Source organism: Podarcis gaigeae (assembly GCF_964106915.1).
Source record: "Podarcis gaigeae genome assembly, chromosome: 1".
NCBI lineage: Eukaryota > Metazoa > Chordata > Lepidosauria > Squamata > Lacertidae > Podarcis > Podarcis gaigeae.
In genome coordinates, this window is record NC_139678.1 from 66,354,275 (window position 1) to 66,378,168 (window position 23,894).

The 23,894-nt window shown below is 42.9% G+C and overlaps 1 protein-coding gene across 2 annotated transcripts in view; it reads left to right on the plus strand.

Moving 5' to 3' along the window:
• SPON1 (spondin 1) overlaps nucleotides 1–23,894 on the plus strand; it is a 270,549-nt gene that overhangs the window by 32,821 nt on the left and 213,834 nt on the right. The window lies entirely within an intron of this gene.

Genomic DNA, 23,894 nt, shown 5'->3' on the forward strand with positions numbered 1-23,894 from the left:
CCAGTACAACTACCAGTTTTTAAGTGTGGGGTTCTTGTGCAAGCTATTTTCCCCTGTAGGAATTCATATTCATATGTAATTCATATGTAGCAATATACAGTAGCAATTCATATTCAGTTCTGAGCTGTGGGGATGCTATGAATCTCCGTGATTTCCACTTCTAGTGCAAAGGCAGCCAGCATGCACTACCTGATGCATACAAAAGCACCAAGTTTGAAAATATAATTGTAAGATCTATGGGGATGGGATATGCAGTGAATGGTTAAGAACATACAGTTAGGTAAATAATTGATAATATATATGTGACGTGCAATATGGTGTCTTGAGGGCACCATAATGCATTTCAATGTGGAATGTGATGTGCAGAGAATTATCACGTGTGATAATTGTCAGAAGGAATTTCTTTTTAAGAATGAGAGTGCCACACTGGCATTTATGTTAATACAGATGAACTCCTGTTACTCTGTCCCATCTTCTGCCAACCTAACAGTTCGAAAACACACCAGTGCAAGTAGATAAATAGGTACTGTTGCAGCAGGAAGGTGAACAGCATTTCTGTGTTTCTCTGGTTTCTGTGTTCTCTGGTGTTCCGTTGCACCAGAAGCAGTTTAGTCCGGCTGGCCCCATGACCTTGAAAGCTGTCTATGGGCAAATGCCGCCTCCCTTGGCCTGAAGCAAGATGAGTGCTGCACCCCATAGCCACCTTTGACTGGACCTAACCATCCAGTGGTCCTTTACCTTTTAATACAGGTATATGAGTTTAAAAATCTGCCTTTCTCTGAAATTGTCTCTGTTCCCAGCGTTGATGTGTCTTGAGATCATGCATTCTCTGATGAGGTTCTAGTCTTGAGTTTCATTCTCATAGAAACCTCTCCTCGTTTTAGGAGTTATAGAACAGGACAATCCTAAGCTAAGCAAATGGAAAAAGTGGAACACTCAGTAGGGTCTTAAAAAACGTATGAAATGGAATGTTATTTGGAACTGCCATGAAAACTGTTTTGGTGCTTAGATTGCTTTGTAGCGGATTAGAAGCAATGGAAACCTCTCTCTTCCTTGCTTTCACTATTTGGTGCTGTTAGGGAAGATTTTGGGATCCAAGAGATTCTCTGCAGCTGTGACAGTTGGGTGACTTGCATTCCCCAGGAATTCCTGTAGCGGTTGTGGAGGGAGTCTTCCCTAGAATTCCAACAAGGAAACCCACATGTCCACTTATTCAGTTAAGGCTGCCAAACATCTTATGCCAATGTGCCGGAAGGGAAATAAAGGGGCAGATTTCACACATTCCAGACTGGAACCCTCCATTCACACATGACTAACCAGTGAGCTGTATGTTTTCTGTGGTTGATCTGTGCTTGTGTCATACCATAATCTTGATCATACAGGTTAATATATATCAAACAGAGGTGGGAAAATCTTCAGATGTTCTTGGACTCCAGTTCCCATTGACACCAAGCAACATGGCCAATGGTCAGGGATGATGGGAACTGGAGTCTAACAACATCCAGTGGGCCAGATGTTCACCAGCCCTGATGGAAAAGTCTAATTTGTGGAAGATCTTGGATTGATGAGCTATATGCATGTCTTTGAGGGACGTGGGTGGCGCTGTGGTCTAAACCACTGAGCCTAGGGCTTGCCAATCGTAAGGTCAGTGGTTCGAATCCCCGCAACGGGGTGAGCTCCCGTTGCTCGGTCCCAGCTCCTGCCAACCTAGCAGTTCGAAAGCACATCAAAGTGCAAGTAGATAAATAGGTACCACTCTGGCTGGAAGGTAAACAGCGTTTCTGTGCGCTGCTCTGGCTTCGCCAGAAGCGGCTTAGTCATGCTGGCCACATGACCTGGAAAAACTGTCTGTGGACAAATGTTGGCTCCCTCGGCCAGTAAAGCGAGATGAGCACCACAACTCCAGAGTCGTTCGTGACTGGACCTAACTGTCAGGGGTCCTTTACCTATGCATGTCTTCTGAGCTCATTCCAGTCCTGACAGTCTCTTACTTCCTCTTAATCCATAAGACTTTGCTAGGCCAAGGTGTCTAACTGAGTATGGTTTCTTATGGCAACTGCTTACCATGCTTTTCCATTTCCAAAACACCCCCCCCCCCATCCATGTTCTTATTCCTATAATTTCTTGGGCTCTGCTTTCATTGCTCACTTGGCAGCCAACACTGTTGCAAGCTGTAATGCTGAAGATTTGTGAGATCCTCTCAAGAGATAAATGAATTTTTCAGTTCAACAAAACAAAGTCTGCAATTCAAGTTCAACAGTATTTCTTTCCCAAGGGTGATTTTAGCCATGGATTAATTGTTTCTGTTTTTGTAAACAGTCAACAGAAGTCAAAGGGATCTGCTTGTGCCAGTGGGAGGTGAATTTTCTAAACTAAGCCTTTGATGAGAAAGATAAATGTTACATGGGTTATTTATTTATTTGTTGCTACTTTTACATCAAAGCTTTTACCACCAAGCAAGATCGTGATATCATTAAAATAAAATTTAAAAATCCAGTGTTTGTAACCCAGAGCACAATTTTTAGTATTAAAGAAAAAAAGAATATAGAAAATTCAAAAGTGGTTTACCATAGTCACACATAAAACCATACAGTAAAAAAAAATTGGGTGGGGGCAGAGATCAGCTTACTGTTATGGAAAGAGTAGAATAGGTTTTAGGAGACATTCAAAGGTTGCAACCAGGGCTGACCAAAGACATTTTGCTGCCTGAGGCAACCATAAAATGGTGCTCTTCTAAGGAATTTTAGTTTGTTGCGTGAATATCATGGAATACCAGGCTCAGGGACCAAATGCAGCCCTCCAGGTCTCTCTGTCTGGGCTCAGGCTATCCCCCTCTCCTGTCCTGTTTTGCACCATCCTGGAGTGTTTTTGACTGACTGAAATGTGTATTTGTATGGAGAGAATGTACTGGGGATGGTGGAAGAGAACTCATCTCACCCCCTTCCTTATTCCCTCTACACGACCCCCCCCCTAAAAAGCTTCCTCTTTCCATTCCACCAAGCAACCTCTCCCTCGCCTTTGAGCCATGGCTAACTGGAGACAGAAACCGCTCTCTTGCAAAACTGGGAGACTGCCTGTCAGGAGGCAGCTAGACATGTGGCATGCTACGTGAGCGAGATAATAATAATAATAATAATAATAATAATAATAATAATAATAATAATAATAATTTATTATTTATACCCCGCCCATCTGGCTGAGTTTCCCCAGCCACTCTGGGCGGCTCCCAATCAGTGTTAAAAACAGTACAGCATTACATATTAAAAACTTCCCTGAACAGGGCTGCCTTAAGATGTCTTCTGAACGTCAGGTAATTCTTTATCTCTTTGACATCTGATGGGAGGGCGTTCCACAGGGCGGGCGCCACTACCGAGAAGGCCCTCTGTCTGGTTCCCTGTAGCCTCACTTCTCGCAATGAGGGAACTGCCAGAAGGCCCTCGGCGCTGGATCTCAGTGTCCGGGCTGAATGATGGGGGTGGAGACGCTCCTTCAGGTATACAGGACCGAGGCCGTTTAGGGCTTTAAAGGTCAGCACCAACACTTTGAATCGTGCTCGGAAACGTACTGGGAGCCAATGCAGATCTCTCAGAACCGGTGTTATGTGGTCCCGGCGGCCACTCCCAGTCACCAGTCTAGCTGCCGCATTCTGGATTAATTGCAGTTTCCGGGTCACCTTCAAAGGTAGCCCCACGTAGAGCGCGTTGCAGTAGTCCAAGCGTGAGATAACTAGAGCATGCACCACTCTGGCGAGACAGTCCGCGGGGAGGTAGGGTCTTAGCCTGCGTACCAGGTGGAGCTGGTAGACAGCTGCCCTGGACACAGAGTTAACCTGCGCCTCCATGGACAGCTGTGAGTCCAAAATGACTCCCAGGCTGCGCACCTGGTCCTTCAGGGGCACAGTTACCCCATTCAGGACCAGGGAATCCTCCACACCTGCCCGCCTCCTGTCCCCCAAAAACAGTACTTCTGTCTTGTCAGGATTCAACCTCAATCTGTTAGCCGCCATCAAACCTCCAACCGCCTCCAGGCACTCACACAGGACCTTCACCGCCTTCACTGGTTCTGATTTAAAGGAGAGGTAGAGCTGGGTGTCATCTGCATACTGATGAACACCCAGTCCAAACCCCCTGATGATCTCTCCCAGCGGCTTCATATAGATATTAAAAAGCTTGGGGGAGAGGACAGAACCCTGAGGCACCCCACAAGTGAGAGCCCAGGGGTCTGAACACTCACCCCCCCACCACTTTCTGGACACGGCCCAGGAGGAAGGAGCGGAACCACTGTATGACAGTGCCCCCAGCTCCCAGCCCCTCTAGACGGTCCAGAAGGATGTTATGGTCGATGGTGTCAAAGGCCGCTGAGAGATCCAGCAGAACTAGGAAACAGCTCTCACCTTTGTCCCTAGCCCGCCGGAGATCATCAACCAGCGCGACCAAGGCAGTTTCAGTCCCATGGTGAGGCCTGAATCCCGATTGGAAGGGATCCAAATGGTCCGTTTCCTCCAAGCGTGCTTGGAGTTGTTCAGCAACCACCCGCTCAATCACCTTGCCCAAGAATGGCAGATTTGAGACTGGGCGATAGTTGGCCAAATTGGCCGGGTCTAAAGATGTTTTTTTAAGAAGCGGTTTAATGACCGCCTCTTTCAGCGGGTCTGGGAAGGCTCCCTCACAGAGGGAAGCATTCACCACCCCGCAGAGCCCATCGCCCAGCCCTTCCCGGCTTGCTTTTATCAGCCAGGATGGGCAAGGATCAAGGAGACAGGTGGTCGGTTTCACTCGTCCAAGCAGCCTGTCCACATCCTCGGAGGTAACAGATTGGAATTGATCCCATGTAACAGGACCAGACAGAACTCTAGCACTCTCCCGCCCTGGCCCTGCTCCCACAGTGGAGTCTACCTCCTTCTGAATCTGAGCGATTTTATCTGCAAAAAACTTTGCAAAAGCATTGCAGGAGATCTTGGGGTCCCTACCAGGCCCCGGTGGTACAGGTGGTTCTGATAGATTGCGAACCACCTGAAAAAGTCTCCTGCTGCTGTTTTCTGCAGATGCAATGGAGGCGGCGAAGAAGGCCCTCTTCGCCGTCGCCATTGCCACTTGGTAGGCTCGACGTTGAGCTCTAACCCATGTCCGGTCTGATTCAGAATGAGTTTTCCGCCACCGGCGCTCTAGCCGTCTCAACGATTGTTTCATCACCCTCAGCTCCGGGGAAAACCACGGGGCTGTCCGGGCTCCATGCAATCGGAGAGGGCGCTTCGGAGCCAGACAGTCAATAGCCCTGGTTAACTCCGCATTCCAGCGTGCCACCAGGGAATCAGCTGAAAGGCCATCAACTGAAAGGCAGGGTGCGCTCCAGTCGTTCAGTCCCAGCGCCTGCCAACCTAGCAGTTCGAAAGCACCCCCGGGTGCAAGTAGATAAATAGGGACCGCTTACTAGCGGGAAGGTAAATGGTGTTTCCGTGTGCTGCGCTGGCTCGCCAGATGCAGCTTGTCACGCTGGCCACGTGACCCGGAAGTGTCTTCAGACAGCGCTGGCCCCTGGCCTCTTGAGTGAGATGGGCGCACAACCCTAGAGTCGGACACGACTGGCCCGTATGGGCAGGGGTACCTTTACCTTTACCTAAATGGCAAGATAAAATATAAATATTCTAATAAATCCACGTTTAACACTGAACAATAGATTTAAATCTTTATTATTCTCCTGCGCTGGCACCTAACGGTAAAGTTTATCTTAAGTTTCAAAGAAGTTGAAGTCTTCCAAGGTGGTCTACTTTAATCTAGTAACCCAGGGTGCACTGCAAGAATTGTTTTAAATGAGACTAGGCAGCTAATTAAAGATGTTTTAGTTGATTAACCTCCTGCCTTTTAACTGATTAATTGATTAATCAATGAAAATGTTATTTAATTAGTCTACTTATCAAATGCAAAGGGTTTTGTGCCTGCCCATGTACATTTACGTGAAAGTAAGTCCTGCTGAACACAGCTTGCAACTCCGGTTCTGCCTAGAGGAATTGCTTGGCTTTAACATAGCAAACTCAATTCTTGCCAACCTCCTCCATTTGCCAAACTGCAAGCGAAGAGGAAACTGCTTGGATCAGAGATCACAGAATCATAGAACTGTAGAGTTGGAAAGAGACCACGAGGATCATTTAGTCCAACCCCCTGCAATGCTGGAATCTTTCTGACAAGGTCTTAGATTGCAAAGTGGGTGGCAGCAGGGATAGGACAGACCAGCCTTGTAATCAAGTATTTCCTGCTCAAAATGGGAGATTTGGTAGGTAAGCAGGCTGGCCCACCTCACAGTCAGCTGAGCAAATACAACAGCACAATGTGTTGCTCTTTTGATGGCTTCTCTGTGTTTTGTTGTCACCAGCCTTTCTTGTGGCACAAGCGAAACTAAGCTAACAGGCACCATACCATGGGAAGTGTATAATTTAACCGGCGGGAATAGAAGGTTCATGGACAAATAGCAGGTTTAAGTGTAGGGGTTTTCCCTCCCAATTGCACAGTAATTACAAAGGGGCAGTCTGATACTGAAACTGTTCTGTTGGATGCTAGGCAGGCATTTATCTAAGCACTATGGGAATTCTCTTGTGAGTACAGATTTGATTCAGTTTGTATGTGAAGGCAAACTTACTGCCCAAAACAATATGGGGGGGCAAAAACAATGCCATACTTTGAATTTGCACTTCTCTGAATTTGGAAATGCAGCTCCCCAGCCAAGTAATATGTACATAAATACATATGCTGAGGCAAAGTGTGCATTAAAATCCATAAATTAGTGACAATAACATACAAAATGTGTGATTTTAGACAAAATTAATTTGCAAAAAAATGTGCATATCAAGCAAAACTGCATGCCAACAAATGCATATTAAGGAAAAATTCACATTGAAATGCTGAATTTTCATTAGGTTTTTTAAAAAATATAATCACAAACTTATTTGGAAATGTGGAGAACTGAATTTAAGATTGGAAAAAATGAGCTGACACTGAAAGAACTGAACTGAAAGAAATGAAAATGGACATATTTGTTCCTCCTTAGTTGTGAGTGAGACAGTTTACCGGTTTGAAAATGACTGTCACCATTCCACAGAATTCACATTTCTGTTTTATGGTTAAGATAACAGATTCCCTGTGCACTTAATTCTGTGGCCATCAGCTGCAGTCTTGGGCTAATTTTAGGGCTTACTGTTACAGCTATGCAGCCATGGGCTGAGAGGAATGATAGAATCAGACTGTGTGAATAGGCTGCAAGCCTCAATCACATGCCCGGGGCTTGGCAGCAACACTGCAGTTTTTGCAATATTCGGGATCCCTCCCCTTAGAACCCCAAACAGGCCACCCGGAATTATTGTAACTGAGAACCACGGGAAATGCACCCACCTGGGCACTAGATGTGCCTGGAATGTTAGAAATAGTCACATAAACGCCACAAAAGCCAAGAAAGAAAACCAGGAGAGAAGCCTTCAATGCAAACAGGGATCAAAGACGGCTGTTCTTTGTATGAATCTACAGGGGTTCATTCACTACACTTCAAGTCTTTTATGGGCTGCTCAAAAGATATCGATTATATACAAATGTGGGCACTGAGCAGAACGAATGATTTGCTGTAGTGAGAAATTAATTGAACAAGCCCATTTCAGACGATGGGATTAAGCTCTCAGCAGCAGCCTATTACCAACACCACCCGAATTACCCAGCTGCAATTAAGTTGCGGCGCCTGCCACTCCATCGCATGTTCTGTCACACTTTAATCCAGCAATTAAGGGTTTTCTTGGCCATAGCTTGGTGCGAATGGTGCATTCCAGAACCAATATTGTCCTATAAAGACATTCAGAAATGGAATGGACAGGGGATTTTATTTTGAAAATGTCAAAACAGTATTGCTATGGCCGTGACAGCAGCACATTTAATTTTGGAAAGAGTTGGGAAAGTGATTTTTTTAAAAGTATCATAAAATGCCATGATATAAATCAGTGGTATGACCACACAAAGATTATTGTATATTGGCCCCTTTTTTAAAAAAAAAAGGACAAAATGAACTGGGAAAAGGACAAAATGAGCTTGAGAATAGAGGGAAAGTATTGGGGGCATTTTAGTTTAGAAAACAATGACTAATATATATTTTTAGATGCATGAACAATGTAGAGAGAAAGACTCCACTCCCTCTTTCATAATACCTGGCCCATAGGATAGGACACTCAATTAATTCAGGCACTTTTTCACACACTGAAGAATTAATGACATACAGAATTAATGACGTGTGGAATTCCCTGCAGTAGGATTTGGTGAGAACTACTAGCTTAGACCATTGGGATGAGAGAAATTCAAAAGGCCCATCAAAGACTCTTGTGTGCTTTCAGTGTGAAGCTAGATGTGGGACTCCACTGAGACTGGCCTGGTAGTCACATGAAATAAAGGTGATTGACAGTGACAGTCAGATGAAACCTCCATGTACAGAGGCAGTCTACCTCTGAAGAAAATATACATTATATAATGACTAGCACTTTCATACATGGCTTGTGAGTAGTGGCTCTTACTGGAAATTGAATGCTAGACTACATAGACTTTGGTGTCATCCAACAATATAATTCTTATGTGAACCAAAAAAATAAATAAATGGTGGGGGAGAAGTATATCTCAGTTGTTGGAAAAAGGGGTTGGTAATTTGATGATTATCCGTGTTTGGTTTCTCTCTCTCTCTCTCTCTCTCTCTCTTTCTCTCTCTCTCTTTCTTTCCCACAAAGCGAAGACAACTGAGTCTGTTGGCAAGTATATCATTTTGGAGTTTGCTGTAGTTTTCCTTAGGAGCTTTGACCTCCAAGGTCTCTGAATGTTGACCTGCAAGGATGGCGGGAGGGGCCTGCCTCGCCAGCCTGTTACTTGCCAGGAACATGCTGGTGAAGCAGCACACAGCTGGATTGAACCCTCCTCTCATTAGCTGATGAATCCTCAATCCTGCTGGATGCAGGAGATTGCTTTACCAGGGTGTTACCCTACTCCCCATCTATCAGCTAATGTCACCCAGTGACATCAGTTGAAGGGCTAGTGGAAATGTTTTGGCGGAAATGGCCTTGTGTGCCAACTTGGACCCCCTGGCAAACCAAGATTGACCCATGGGTGGGAGGACTTCCAGCCATGTACTGTAAAATTTTACTGATTTTAGCCATTAGCATTTTACACTGATGAAAATATGTTGACAGTGGAGGTTCTGTTGAAATAAACTATTGTATTTGAAAACTTTTTACATTAAAAAAAATGTGGCTTATTCTACTTTTTATAGCAAGCTGAAATGTGTAGGGACACGGTTATGCTGTTGGTTAAACCACAGAGCCTAGGGCTTGCCGATCAGAAGGTTGGCGGTTCGAATCACCATGACGGGGTGAGCTCCCGTTGCTGGGTCCCTGCTCCTGCCAACCTAGCAGTTCAAAAGCACGTCAAAGTGCAAGTAGATAAATAGGTACCGCTCTGGCGGGAAGGTAAACGGAGTCTCCGTGTGCTGCTCTGGTTCGCCAGAAGCGGCTTAGTCATGCTGGCCACATGACCCGGAAGCTGTATGCTGGCTCCCTCGGCCAATAAAGCGAGATGAGTGCCGCAACCCCAGAGTCAGCCACAACTGGACCTAATGATCAGGGGTCCCTTTACCTTTACTAACATAATAATAAGCATTTATCATTTACATTATCTCTATTCTTGCTACTCTTCTTGTAATTGTTTTTTACATGCAAACATTACTTGCTTAGTCAAAAATCCAAGTTCCTCCTGCATGTGGGAAATGGCCTGAGCTGTTAGGTATACCCATTTTGTTAGAGTTTTGATTATTATATATAGGTATAAATGTAGATGAGCACTAAGGATCCCTGGTGTGAGTGATTCTGTGTACACGGCAGCTCTTGGTCTCATTCTTTGCTCTTAATATTCACCTCCATTGGCACTTCTTATTTCATTTTATTTTTCTTTAGCAAATTGACTTTATTTGTCAATTGATTTCACTACCCATTACACTTTAGTTTGCTTTTATTTCCCCAGAGCCATTAGCTTGTGGTATTAAAACCCAGGGAGCGTGGGTAAAGCAGAGGAACAAAAGAAGTTAGAGGAACTGGATTTGTTTTGCCTAAGGGTTGTGTCAAGAGTTATGGCTCTGGGATGGTGAGGTAATACAGTGCCTCTTTGGATAAATAGGTCTTATCTCCCACAATATGTCACTTGAGTTCCCTGGTGATTTATAAAGTCGGCAACAGTATTATGTTACCGAAGGAACAAATATCAATCACATACAGCATGCAGTTAAAGCAACAGCGCTCATTCAGATTTGTTTTCTTACATCCACACAGCAGTGTATATTCTTGTCGTAATGTTCATTCATAGAGTTCAACAGTGTTTCTTTTGTTATGATCTATTAAGCACAATTGCAAGACATTGCTAGAAGAAATGGTGGTGTCTTGAAATTCTGAAAGGAAAAGGATGGGCTAAAATTAATGAAAGGGATATTTCCTTATTCTGTGTATGTAGGTTCTACCCCGGAGAAATAGCATTCACACAACAGAAAGGCAACTATGACATTCTAATGGATGTTTGAGTGAAATTACTGATAAATCATTGGAGTGAATAAATTTTAGAGCCCTGTGCAAGCCCACTTTAATTATGGGTCCCTGTCCCACTGCCCTGTTGTAACCAACCTGTTGCTTTAGTTGATACTATCCTGTCTAAACTCCAACATTTTGGGGTTAATGTAGAGTAAGCAGAGGCATCACTGGGGCCAAACGTAAGTGGTGCACATTCAGGGCCCCACACAGCACCCAGGCAGCCAAGCAGGGACTGCAGCTTTCCTTTAAATATGAGGTGACAAAGGGTTGTGCTGCCTCGTCCACCACTGCCACTTCTCCCCCTCCTTTCCTCACCCACCATGCTTCCTTCAAAATCAATTTTACTAGCTGCCTTTGGCAAAATGGCACAGTTCCGAGCATAATTCAAAGTGACCTTTAAAGTCCTAAACAGCCTTGGCCCATTATACCTGAAGGAGCATCTCCACCCCCATCATTCTGCCTGGACACTGAGGTCTAGCACCGAGGCCCTTCTGGCGGTTCCCTCACTGCAAGAAGCGAAGTTACAGGGAACTAGGCAGAGGGCCTTCTTGGTCGTGGCACCCGCCCTGTGGAATGCCCTCCCATTATGTGTGAAAGACTTTTAGAAGACATCTGAAGGCAGCCCTGTTTAGGGAAGTTCTTAATGTTTGATGTTTTATCGTGTTTTTAATATTCTGTTGGGAGCTGCCCAGAGGTATGTGTGTGTGTGTGCATATATATATATATATATATATATATATATATATATATATATATAACAATGCAGGCCGTTTGCTGGGCCACCTTACCCAGAATGTCTTACTGCCTTCCTCAGAAGGCAGAAGAAGGACTGCCTTCCTCAGAGTGACGGGTACTGCAGGCTTTTAAGCTCTCACACACTCCCTATGCCCCCTGCTCCAGGATGGACAAAGTGGTCCCCACTGCATACTCCACAATATAGGCAAACTCAGCTCCACAGGACTATCTATAATGTGATGTCTACAAAGCCAGCACGCAAAGCAAGGCAGGCCAAGGGGGGATGTGATTGGTGAAAGCAATCTAGTATCATGCGTCAACTCTACACTACAGTATTTTCCACAGAGCTATTGCTTAGTATGTGTCTTATTGCAGGGCTTTTCAGGGACAGGCCTACTAGTGTTGGAAGGAAAAAAAAGATGAAGAACTGCGGGCAAGCTTCGCATTGAAACCTTGGCCTGGTTTAGAAGAGGAGTTTGCTCACTTTTGCAGAACAGGGTAGCTCCAGAGGGAGATAGGGTCAACTGGGGCTAGTTCCCTGATCTGTGCAATGGGAAAAGGGCTGAGCATGTTTTCAATTTCTTTATCTTTACTATGATAAAAAATAAAATAACTACATGATAAGAAGTACTAGCGCCTGCCAACCTAGCAGTTCGAAAGCATCTCCGGGTGCAAGTAGATAAATAGGGACCGCTTACCAGCGGGAAGGTAAACGGCGTTTCCGTGTGCGGCTCTGGCTCGCCAGAGCAGCGATGTCACGCTGGCCACGTGACCCGGAAGTGTCTCCGGACAGCGCTGGCCCCTGGCCTCTTAAGTGAGATGGGCGCACAACCCCAGAGTCTGTCAAGACTGGCCCGTACGGGCAGGGGTACCTTTACCTTTACCTTTTTAAGAAGTACTAGCAACAATTTTCTTGGTCAGCTCTCAAATCTTTTGCTGAAAATATTTCTTTCCAAATATGAATACATATTCATTTCCAACATAGATTAGTTGCTAGCCCTAAAAGGCTTCAGCCCTAAACATACTTACCAGGGAATAAGCCCCACTGATTGTCGAGGGACTCACTTCGTCAAAGCATGAATAGGGTTGCACTGCCTTTGAAGTTCACTGACAGAACAATCCAAATGCCTTTGCATTGGTCTGGGCTGTTGTTGTTTTTGACACAGCTTGCAGAGTTACTTTGTTGGGGCAAAACTCCCCTTTCCATCCACCAAATATGTGGTTGGGAAGAAGTGCTGCTGGCAGGATCTCTGTCAGTGGGAGTCAGCAGAAAGACCTGATTCCTGGGGCTGAGACAGGGCTAAGCCAGACCAGGACCCACTGGATCCCACGCCGGCCCTGCTGCCATCATGGACAGCATTGGGCCCAATCCATGCCCCCCACAGCACCTCCTGTCCTAGCTGTTGTGTGTGGCAGGTGTACAGAAGCAACAGTCAGCCTGTTGTGCTATAAAGCCCCACTGGGCTGGGCTTAAAATTCATCCCTAAACTGTATGTTTACTTGTCAGAATTACTAAAGGAATGCATTACAATGGGAAGCTGTTTAATGGAAACAGAAAGGCTGCAGTCCTACCCACAGTTGAAAACAATGGGATTTACTTCTGCATAGAGAGGCATAGGGATCTGAGTGATGTCCGCATTGCCACAACCTGTGTAAGCAGTAGGGCAGCAGTTAAATTGGGCTGTAAAGAGCTATGGGGCAGCATAATGTTTGTGACTGAAAAGCCTCCAAACCTGGGAGCTAGCATTGCCTTGCAATCCATTTTGGTAAACTACAAATAACTGTAGTAGAATCCTGAGATTTGGGGCAATATGGTGAACCCCCACCAGTTAACACTTGGCTCTTCAGCAGACATTTGCCAACACCATTGGAGAGTGAAGTGACTGAATGGAGAGAAATGTGCAACAGAAGAAGTGGTGAAAAAGAGAGACATTACGAGAACCTTTGCAACACGACTTGACAGCTCTGGAAAGAACCTATTACTTTAATACAGGGAAATATGCTAATAGTTGCCTGAGAGCTTGAGAAAGGAAGAATTTAAATTTTCTCTAGTTTTTTCTTCTCTCCTTTTTTTTATAACTGTGCCTTGCATAACGTGCCATACTGCATGATTGCAATGAGAAAGGCTTCGGGACTATGTATTTACTGTTATTTCTTTATTTAAATATGCCTGTGTCTTGCCCTTAAGAGGTAATACTTTCCGGCAGTTAACAATAAAACCAATTAAAGCAATCAACATTAATTAAAACAGTAGAAGTAAAAAGACATAATTTTTAAAGCATTCCATCAGCAGGTTTAAATCCAAATCCAAATTATTTTTCCCAAAGCCTGGAGAAAGTAAAATATATTTTTCCCAGCACAAGAATGATGTACGGGTAGATAAAGGTGAAACTCCCTGAGATGAGTATTTCTTTTGAAGGGGCATTGGTACCCAAAGCATCTCTCGCTGCTTGTAACCTGCCAAAGAGCACTTTGTCCTTGCTCGGGGGACCAAAGTCTGCCCTCACCCCCTTGGCTTTCCTTTTGAAGAGCCATGGAACTGGCAATGGAATTGGGCAAGCAAGCAGACATTCCTGAGGATCACATAACAGTGGAGGAATGCTCCCCCATCAGCCAGCTCCTGCCCATCACTGGAGGGGAAAGGCAACCTACATCAGCCACCACCAAGGTTGCTCACAGAGAGAAGCTCTTTGCCCCTCTTTTCTGTGCAGAATGGTATTCAATCCCAGCATCAATTGAAAATTGGGCATGTTTAAGAGAGTATATCCAATGTAGGATAGGCCAAGATACAGTCGTACCTTGGAAGTCTAAAGGAATCCGCTCTGGAAGTCCGTTCGACTTCCAAAAAGTTTGGAAACCCAAGCGCAGCTTCAGATTGGCTGCAGGAAGCTCCTGCAGCCAATTGGAAGCTGCGGAAGCCCCATCAGACGTTCGGCTTCAAAAAATAGTTCACAAACCGGAACACTCACTTCTGGGTTTGCGACGTTCGGGAGCCAAAATGTTTGAGAACTAAGCTGTTTGAAAACCAAGGTACGACTGTATTGAAAATAGGAACTGAGCAGGAAGAGAGAACATCCTCTCATGCTTTATGGATTCTTGCGGAGATATTTATTGAGGGCTTTTGTGGATGCCATCATAGGCAAACTAAAAGGCAACCTTGCACCTGCATATGCCACACTGGTAATCCCTAGTTTAATGAGCAGGCTCAAGTTTCAATTGATTTAAGTCAACAAGCATCATTTCAATGTAGAGGAAGAACCTTCAGAATATATATACAGGTACAGTTGTACCTCGGGTTACATATGCTTCAGGTTACATACGCTTCAGGCTACAGACTCCGCTAACCTAGAAATAATACCTCGGGTTAAGAACTTTGCTTCAGGGTGAGAACAGAAATCGTGCTCCGGCGGCGTGGCAGCAGGGGGAGGCCCCATTAGCTAAAGTGGTACCTCAGGTTAAGAACAGTTTCAGGTTAAGAACAGACCTCTCGAACGAATTAAGTACTTAACCCAAGGTACCACTGTATATATCTGTATCTGTATCTGTATCTGTATCTACATCTATATCTATCTATCTATCATCTATCTATCTATCATCTATCTATCTCTCTGTCTATCTATCTATCTATCTATCTATCTATCTATCTATCTATCTATCATCTATCTATCTATATCTATTTATCTATCTCTATCTACAGTGGTACCTCGCAAGACAAAATTAATTCGTTCCGCGAATCAATCAATGCGTTCCTATGGAAACCGCCTTCAGACCAGGTCCGGGGGCATTCTGTCCCCCAACCTCTTCTGAAGGCTGGGGGGGGGGGACAAGGGCTTTTCTTCCCACCGCCAGCCTTCAGAAGGCTGTTCTGAAGGCTGGCAGTGGGAAGAAAAGCCCTTCTCCCCACCTCCCGCCCCGCAAGCTCCGGGGACAGGACGGCTTTGCTGCCGACCGCCAGCATTTTAAAAGCCCCCGGGACAGCGGAGACTTCTCTGCTGTCCCGGGGCGATTTTAAAATGCTGGCGAGCGGCAGCAAAGCCTCCGCTGTCCCAGGGTGATTTTAAGATTGGCCCGGGACAGTGGAGAAGTCTCCGCTGTCCCGGGAAGGCAGGCGCGGGGGGGGGGAGCAAAGACTTCAAAAGCCGTCGGGATAGCGGAGAAACGCGCTGCGCTTCTCCGCTATCCCGGGAAGGCAGGCGGTTGGGAGCAAAGACTTTTGCCCCCCGCCGGCCTTCAGAAGAGGTCCAGGACCTCTTCTGAAGGCCGGCGGTGGGCAAAAGTCTTTTCTCCCGACCGCCAGCATTTTAAAAGAGGTCCCCGGAGATTTCCCTACGGGCTTTCTTCTTGCAAAGCAAGCCCATAGGGAAATTCGTCTGGCGAAGCACCTTGAAAAATGGAAAACTCTTTCTTCTTGCGAGTTTTCTGTCTTGCGAGGCATTCGTCTTGTGAGGTACCACTGTATCTATATCTATCTATCTATCATCTATTTATCTATCATCTATCTATCATCTATCTATCTATCATCTATCTATCTATCTATCTATCTATCTATCTATCTATCTATCTATATCATCTATCTATCTATCTATCTATCTATCTATCTATCTATCTATCTATCTATCATCTATCTATCTATCTATCTATCAATCATCTATCATCTATCTATATCTATCTATCTATATCTATCATCTATCTATATCTATCTGTCTGTCTGTCTGTCTATCTATCTATCATCTATCTATCATCTATCTATCATCTATCATCTATCTATCTATCATCTATCTATCTATCTATCTATCTATCTATCATCTATCTATCTATCTATCTATCTATCTATCTATCTATCTATCATCTATCATCTATATCTATCTATCTCTATCTATCTATTTATCCATCTATCTATCTATCTATCATCTATCTATCTATCTATCTATCTATCTATCTATCTATATCTATCTATCTATCTATCATCTATCATCTATCATCTATCTATCTATCTATCTATCTATCTATCTATCTATCTATCTATCATCTATCTATCTATCTATATCTATCATCTATCTATCATCTATCATCTATATCTATCTATTTATCTATCTATCATCTATCTATCTATCTATCATCTATCTATCTATCTATCTATCTATCTATCTATCTATCTATCATCTATCTATCTCTATCTATCTCTATCTATCATCTATCTATCATCTATCTATCTATCTATCTATCTATCATCTATCTATCTATCTATCTATCTATCTATCTATCTATCTATCTATCTATCATCTATCTATCATCTATCTATCTATCTATCTATCTATCTATCTATCATCTATCTATCATCTATCATCTATCTATCTATCTATCTATCTATCTATCTATCATCTATCATCTATATCTATCTATTTATCTATCTATCATCTATCTATCTATCTATCTATCTATCTATCTATCTATCTATCATCTATCTATCTCTATCTATCTCTATCTATCATCTATCTATCATCTATCTATCTATCTATCATCTATCTATCTATCTATCTATCTATCTATCTATCTATCTATCATCTATCTATCATCTATCATCTATCTATCTATCTATCTATCTATCTATCTATCTATCTATCATCTATCTATCTATCTATCTATCTATCTATCTATCATCTATCTATCTATCTATCATCTATCTATCATCTATCTATCATCTATCTATCTATCTATCTATCTATCTATCTATCTATCTATCATCTATCTATCTATCTATCTATCTATCTATCTATCATCTATCTATCATCTATCTATCTATCATCTATCTAGCTACCATCTCCTTACAAGAAGTGAATTGCCTAACAAAAGCTGTATCACCTGACAGTCCTTTGAGCAGGCATTATATTTATATGAGTTCTGAGTTTGAGTACTTCTCATGATGTCCCATGATGATCCAGACCATTGCTCTGGCCAGTTTCTTCATGCTTGCAGCTTAAACCTGTTGTTTGTAACTGCTGCATAAGAGCTACAAGTAAGCGTGAAAGTTTAGATCGGAGCCAAGGGGAATCAGCATAAATCTTGTAGATGGATATTTCCTGCTGCAATCTGCAAAACTAAACACTCTAGGCAAGCTGATTGTACTAAAAGAAAAATGAAACACCATATCAAAATTTTATGTTCAGCAGTGCAGGATTCTGACTAAATTGTATGTTTATGATCTTGTTAAATATCTTTCCCCATCCTCTTGTTAAATATCTTACTCCATTCCCAAGGTTGTTTGAATCATTATTTCAACCCCCTAAGAAACTCATGCATTTACTGTGTTTGTGTCTGCATTTTTAAATCTCTATCTTTGTATTCCCATTCCATTGTCCACCTGTAGCTTTGATTTAAAAAATATATATTGTGAGCAGTCCCTTTGAAAGAGGGTGGTGGTATTTTATATGCTTGTTTATTTAGTGCAATGGTCATGACTGGCACCCTCAGACCCAGCCACCCTGGCACCTGCTAAGCCCCCCTCCCTATTTTTATTATTATTTTAGAAATTGAATGTTTGCCTTTTGCGGTGGTTGTCTGTAGGGTGGTTGGTTGGTGGGGAGTGGCCACCGGGACCATAGAACACCAGTCCTAAAGGATCTACACTGGCTCCCAGTATGTTTCCGAGCACAATTCAAAGTGTTGGTGCTGACATTTAAAGCTTCAAATGACCTCAGCCCTGTATACCTGAAGGAGCCTGGACTCTGAGCTGCAGCTCCGAGGGCCTTCTGGCGGTTCCCTCACTGTGAAAAGTGGGGAACCAGGATGCTCTCCCATCAGATGTCAAGGAGATGAAGAACTACACAACTTTTAGAAGACATCTGAAGGCATCCCTTTATAGGGAAGTTTCTAATGTTTGACGTTTTATTATGTTTTCATATGTGTTGTAAGCCACTCAGAGTGGCAACCCAGTCAGATGGACAAAGCATAAGTAATCAAATTGTTGTTGCTGCTGCTACATTTTTTTTTTTGGAGGGAGCTGGACTCTTTTTAGTCCATGTTTCATTTGTTTGCAGGGAGTACATACAGTTTTTTTGCTTGGCATTTGGAAGGGCCTGACTAAATTTTCTTCTGTAAAATAAGTATTTTGTGGTGCCCATAACAGTTCCTTTAGACCTCCAGAGTTGCGGGTTGGGGACCCTGATCTATTTTTTTAACAACAACAAGAAGAAGAAGAACAAATTATTATTATTATTATTATTATTATTATTATTATTATTATTATTATAAATTTTTATACCACTCTTCATCCAAAGATCTCAGGACGTTTTACAGCATAAAAATACAAGATTAAAACACAAAAGGCATCTAATTAGTAGGTTTAATCCAGAGAAATGTGCACAAAATGACAGCAACAAAAGTTGACTTTCCTGCTTCCTTCTCTCCCTGGCAGCCCCAGCAGCCCATGGAAAAGGCTCCCCTCAGGTTTGGAGGACTCTCCTGAATGGGGTGGGCTGTGAGGGAAAGGGGGCTCCCCCAAAATCAGGTGAGCAACCTTTCCCTTACTGACTTAGCCTTTTTGTGCATTAAACATACCATACATTGTCTCAGGATGTTCAAATTGCTGTGCCACATTGCAATAGCTCAGGCTAAGAAAAGTAACTCTAATGGCAAAATGATGAAATAATTCCTTGTATATAAAATTACGCCTTGAATATACAATTAATAACATTTTCCATAATGCTTGGGCAATCAGATGCTCTGTTAAATAAGAATGCTGGATACATTTATGTGTAGTTACAAAGGAAATAGACAGTGATTATGGGTAATCAAAATCTGAATTACCATACTTTACATAATGAGACTATGTATTAAATAAGTATGGGCATCTAAAGCAGATACAGAACTACCACAGAATTCATAAAACTACATTAGGTACATAATAATTTGAAATGCTTTTAGTGTTACCTTGCCTGAATATGTGTTTCTCTTTGACATGAAATACTGTATATGGTCTCTCTCTCTCTCTCTCTCTCTCTCTCTCTCTCTCTGTGTGTGTGTGTGTCGGTGTGTCTTCATTGTTATCTGAGTTTTAAAAGTCAGTACAAGTTGGGAACTTTTTTGGAATCTAAAGTCACAGTTCTGTAAGTGGACTCTGTCATTCACTGTAATGGTTGTAAGGGGGTTACTTGTGCGTAAGTTGCCTTCAGTTTTAGTTATATTGCCTGGCCAACCATGCTTTGGCTGACAGCTCACACTCCGTGACCGGTCAGTCACTTGCAGAATCCGTCAGTGGGCGTTTCTTGAACCTCTTCCAGCATAAGAGCTGTTTGACGCCTAGTCTCCTCCTACTTTCCCTGGGCGGAACTCATCTGCGCAAGTACGGGGAAGGCAGGGGCGTGTCAGCGCTCTCTCCACTAGTCTCTGGTGAAGGGTCTTGGAGAGCTGTCTCCACTTCCTCCATCTCCCTCTCTTCTCTACTGGTGTTACGCTGAATTCCTTCCCCCCTGCTGGTCCCCTCTCCGGCATCGCTCTGGAGCCCTGCCTCTGCCTCTCGCTCTGATGTCAGTTCCCTGACATTCACAAATCCCCTTTTAGCAAGAGGGAGAAAAAGCAAACTAAACAATTTCTTGTAAGAATCAGTATGGAATCTCAACCTTCTTCAAAGCACTCTAAAATAAATTTTGAGTGGACAAGCACCTGTCCATTAAGCAAAACATTGACTCTGTTTCAGACTTTCATAATCCAGCATTGCATCTTAAAATAACTTGAGAAAATGCGTAAAGAAAACATTTTTCCTCCTCTGGGAGGCAGTGAGCATTGAGAGGCAGGAACTCATCATCCCAGTCCTTTTTATACAGAACACAAAGGGCAAAAGAAAATGGGATGAAGCTACCAGGAATGTATTTCCTTTCAGTCATGTGGTATTTAAGAGGCATAAAGTTAGTGCATGAGACTGCACAGGAGCCTTTTAAAAAATGTTCTGGGGGGTCATTCCATTAATTTGAACATGTGGCCTTTTTGTTCCTGCAAGCACTTCAATGTAAACCATGAGATTTTCCAAAAGAAATTTGCCATGCAGAGACTGAGTATGTGTTTCTACATCAGCCAAAATAGATGGTTTATTGGTCTCTTGGGCTGTCTTATTCTTCCTGAAGAGTAAATCTGTGAAGCTCAAAACTACATCTGTGCCCATCAACATAAAGAAAAAGTATCCGTTTTATTTGTAATCCAAGGCAGCTGTTCTGTACAGAAATACATGCATACGCACACACACCATGGCTGTTGTTGGCAGTGGGAAGTGCAATAATATTTCCCATTTTATCTCAGTAGTCTTTATGACAACTGAGGCCTTATGGAGTCTTGGGGAGATATTTATTGAGGGCTTTTGTGGATGCCATCATAGGCAAACTAAAAGGCAACCTTGCACCTGCATTTGCCACACTGGTAATCCCTAGTTTAATGAGCAGGCTCAAGTTTCAATTGATTTAAGTCAACAAGCATCATTTCAATGGAGAGAAAGAACCTTCAGAATATATATACAGGTACAGTGGTACCTCGGGTTACATATGCTTCAGGTTACATACGCTTCAGGCTACAGACTCCGCTAACCTAGAAATAATACCTCGGGTTAAGAACTTTGCTTCAGGATGAGAACAGAAATCGTGCTCCGGCGGCGTGGCAGCAGGGGGAGGCCCCATTAGCTAAAGTGGTACCTCAGGTTAAGAACAGTTTCAGGTTAAGAACAGACCTCTGGAACGAATTAAGTACTTAACCCGAGGTACCACTGTATATATCTATATCCATATCTATATCTATATCATCTATATCTATATCATCTATATCTATCATCTATCATCTATCTATCTATCTATCTATCTATCTATCTATCTATCTATCTATCTATCTCTATCTCTATCTATCTATCTATCTATCTATCTATCTATCTATCATCTATCTATCTATCTATCATCTATCATATATCATCCTATCTATCTATCTATCATCTATCTATCTATCTATCATCTATCATCTATCATCTCCTTACAAGAAGTGAAGTGCCTAACAAAAGCTGTATCACCTGACAGTCCTTTGAGCAGGCATTATATTGACATTTATGACAACTTTATGACAACTCTTCAAGACAGATCAGTATTATCCCCATTCTGCAGATGGAAACGAAGGCCGTGTGACTTCCCAGATTCCATTTAGGTTGTTTCCAGAATAAAGTTTCTTCATGCTATTGAAGCAAACAGTGGTACCTCAGTTTACGAACTTAATCTGTTCCAGAAGTCCATTCTTAAACTAAAACCGTTCTTAAACCGAGGCGTGCTTTCCTTAACGAGACCTCCCACTGCCAGTGCCCTTCCATCATTTGGATTCTGTTCTTAGACCGAGGTAAAGTTCGCAAACCAGGACACTACTTCTGGTTTTGTGGAGTTCGTAAACCAAATTGTTCATAAACAGGACTGTTTTTAAACCGAGGTACCACTATATATATATAATGGACGTGAACAATGATGAGGGATGGTAAAAGACCCTTGTTGCCAAACGCTGGGATTAATTTCACTTTCATAACACAACCCATAACACAGCTAGCTCCAAATGGCCTGGGATGGGGTTAACTGAAGAATGAGCTTTTGCAGCATGGCCTTGACTGGCAGTCGGTTCCCCATGTAGCCTCATTATCAGAGATTAGGTTCTTAACCTGTGGGTCCTCAGATATTGTTGGACTACAACTCCTATCATCCCTAGCTAGCAAAGCCAGAGCTCAGAGATGATGGGAGTTGTAGTACAACAATATCTGAGAACCCAGAGGTTGAGAATCGCTGGATTAGGGAGAGGATGGGCCTTCTCAGAGGTGGCATCCAAAATATGGCCCTCCATCCCTAAGCGCAAGGGTGCCATAGATTTGACACCTCCATTGCTATATTTTAGGTGATGTGCAGGATCCATCCTGTTCTCTTGGGCTTTTCTACAGTTTTCCTTTTCATTTTTTCAGGATGTGTGCTGGGCTCTTTTGTTTCTACCTTTGTTGTATGGCTCTTACTCATCTGATTTTCATTGCTTTTAATTGCTTCTTGCTGTATTATTATTGCTGTCTTTATTGTAAAATAAACATAAAATGGTTTGATTGATGTTGCTTGTTAGTCACCTTGAAATCCATGTCCAACAGTGGGATATAAATATTAGAACCAATAGGCAAATAAAGACAAGTGCACTTCAGACAGCACAGGTGTATTGAAGAAATGTATAGAAACTACTTTCTATAGTCCCAGAGTTTCAGAAGCTGAAAATCTTTGTTAGATCTTGTATTCATGGTGAATGTAAGCTGACTTCTCCCTTTTGTTTCCCCTCCATTCAGCCTTAAGAATGAAGGAGGATTTATACACCTTGACCCAGACACTGATATCTGGAAGCCAAGGGTGCCAAGAGGGATGATAATATGATTTATATCTTATTGGTGCTATTATAAGACCTTGAATTTAGTAGAATTTTATGGTGCAGTTTGATGAAACATTACTCCTCTGCTGTGCTACTATTCTTGCCACATAATAGCAGAAGCAATATATGCTTTATTATTTTCTTCCTGTAATTATCAAGGTGAACTTAGCCTTAAATCAATGGCACATTAAAGACCAGCTTTTCTGTACCTACTATTTATATAGGTGGTGATTGTTTCTCCCCCCCCCCTTTCTCCTTACTTGGTTTTATTTTCTCTTCTTTTGCCTAGCACAGCTGATATTTGAAAATCACCTGTGATATAAACAAAACAACAATCCTGTCTAAATCAACATATAGGAGAAAATAAACCTAGTTCTATTTATTATTTGTGTTTCACATAAATGTATACTTGCATAAGTGTAGAAAACCATTTTTTGTCCTATCTCCCCCCAAAATTGCAGTAGATTTAAGGTATTTTCCACTGGAGTATCACTGGTATAAAAAGGGGAGTGGGTCACTTTGATTTGATTCTTTCTCAGTTGGGATGGGGAGTTACCCAAAGGCTGGTCATGGATCAGAAAGAGCACATCATTCTAAAATCCTGGGAATCCCCAAAGTCAGGCCCTATATGCTGGCCTCAGGAGGTGGAATGCTACTTGTGCCTTTGCATTCACAGAACAGATTTCATTCCAGTAAACACGCCCACTGATAGCTGTGTTCTACTTCTACTGTTGGAGTGGTATGCCTCTAAAATACAAGTGGCTGGAAATTGCAGGTGGGGAGACTGCTGCTGCCCTCCAGGTCTGTTTGTGGGCTTCCCATGGACATTTGGTTGGCCAGCGTGTGAGCAAGATGCTGGAATAGATGTGACTTTGGCATGATCCAGTGGGCTCTTCTTAGGTTCTTAAGAGGAAGGGAAAGTTTTTTTCTGATTTCTCTGCTCCTTGCAGGTCCCACTTTTTGTCTTCTTCTATCAGCAGATGTGGTCACTAGATCAAAGCAATCATGTGAGCACAGTGACATCACTTGGATTCCGCCCAGGGTTAACATAGCTCATTTAACTTATGTCAAGGCCTAGAGTCTTTGCAGAGTTCCCCAACCCACATGCTGGATTTTCTGTGGCTCTCCTGAATTTAAAAGAAAACCAACTCCTGGAATTTCAAGGGAT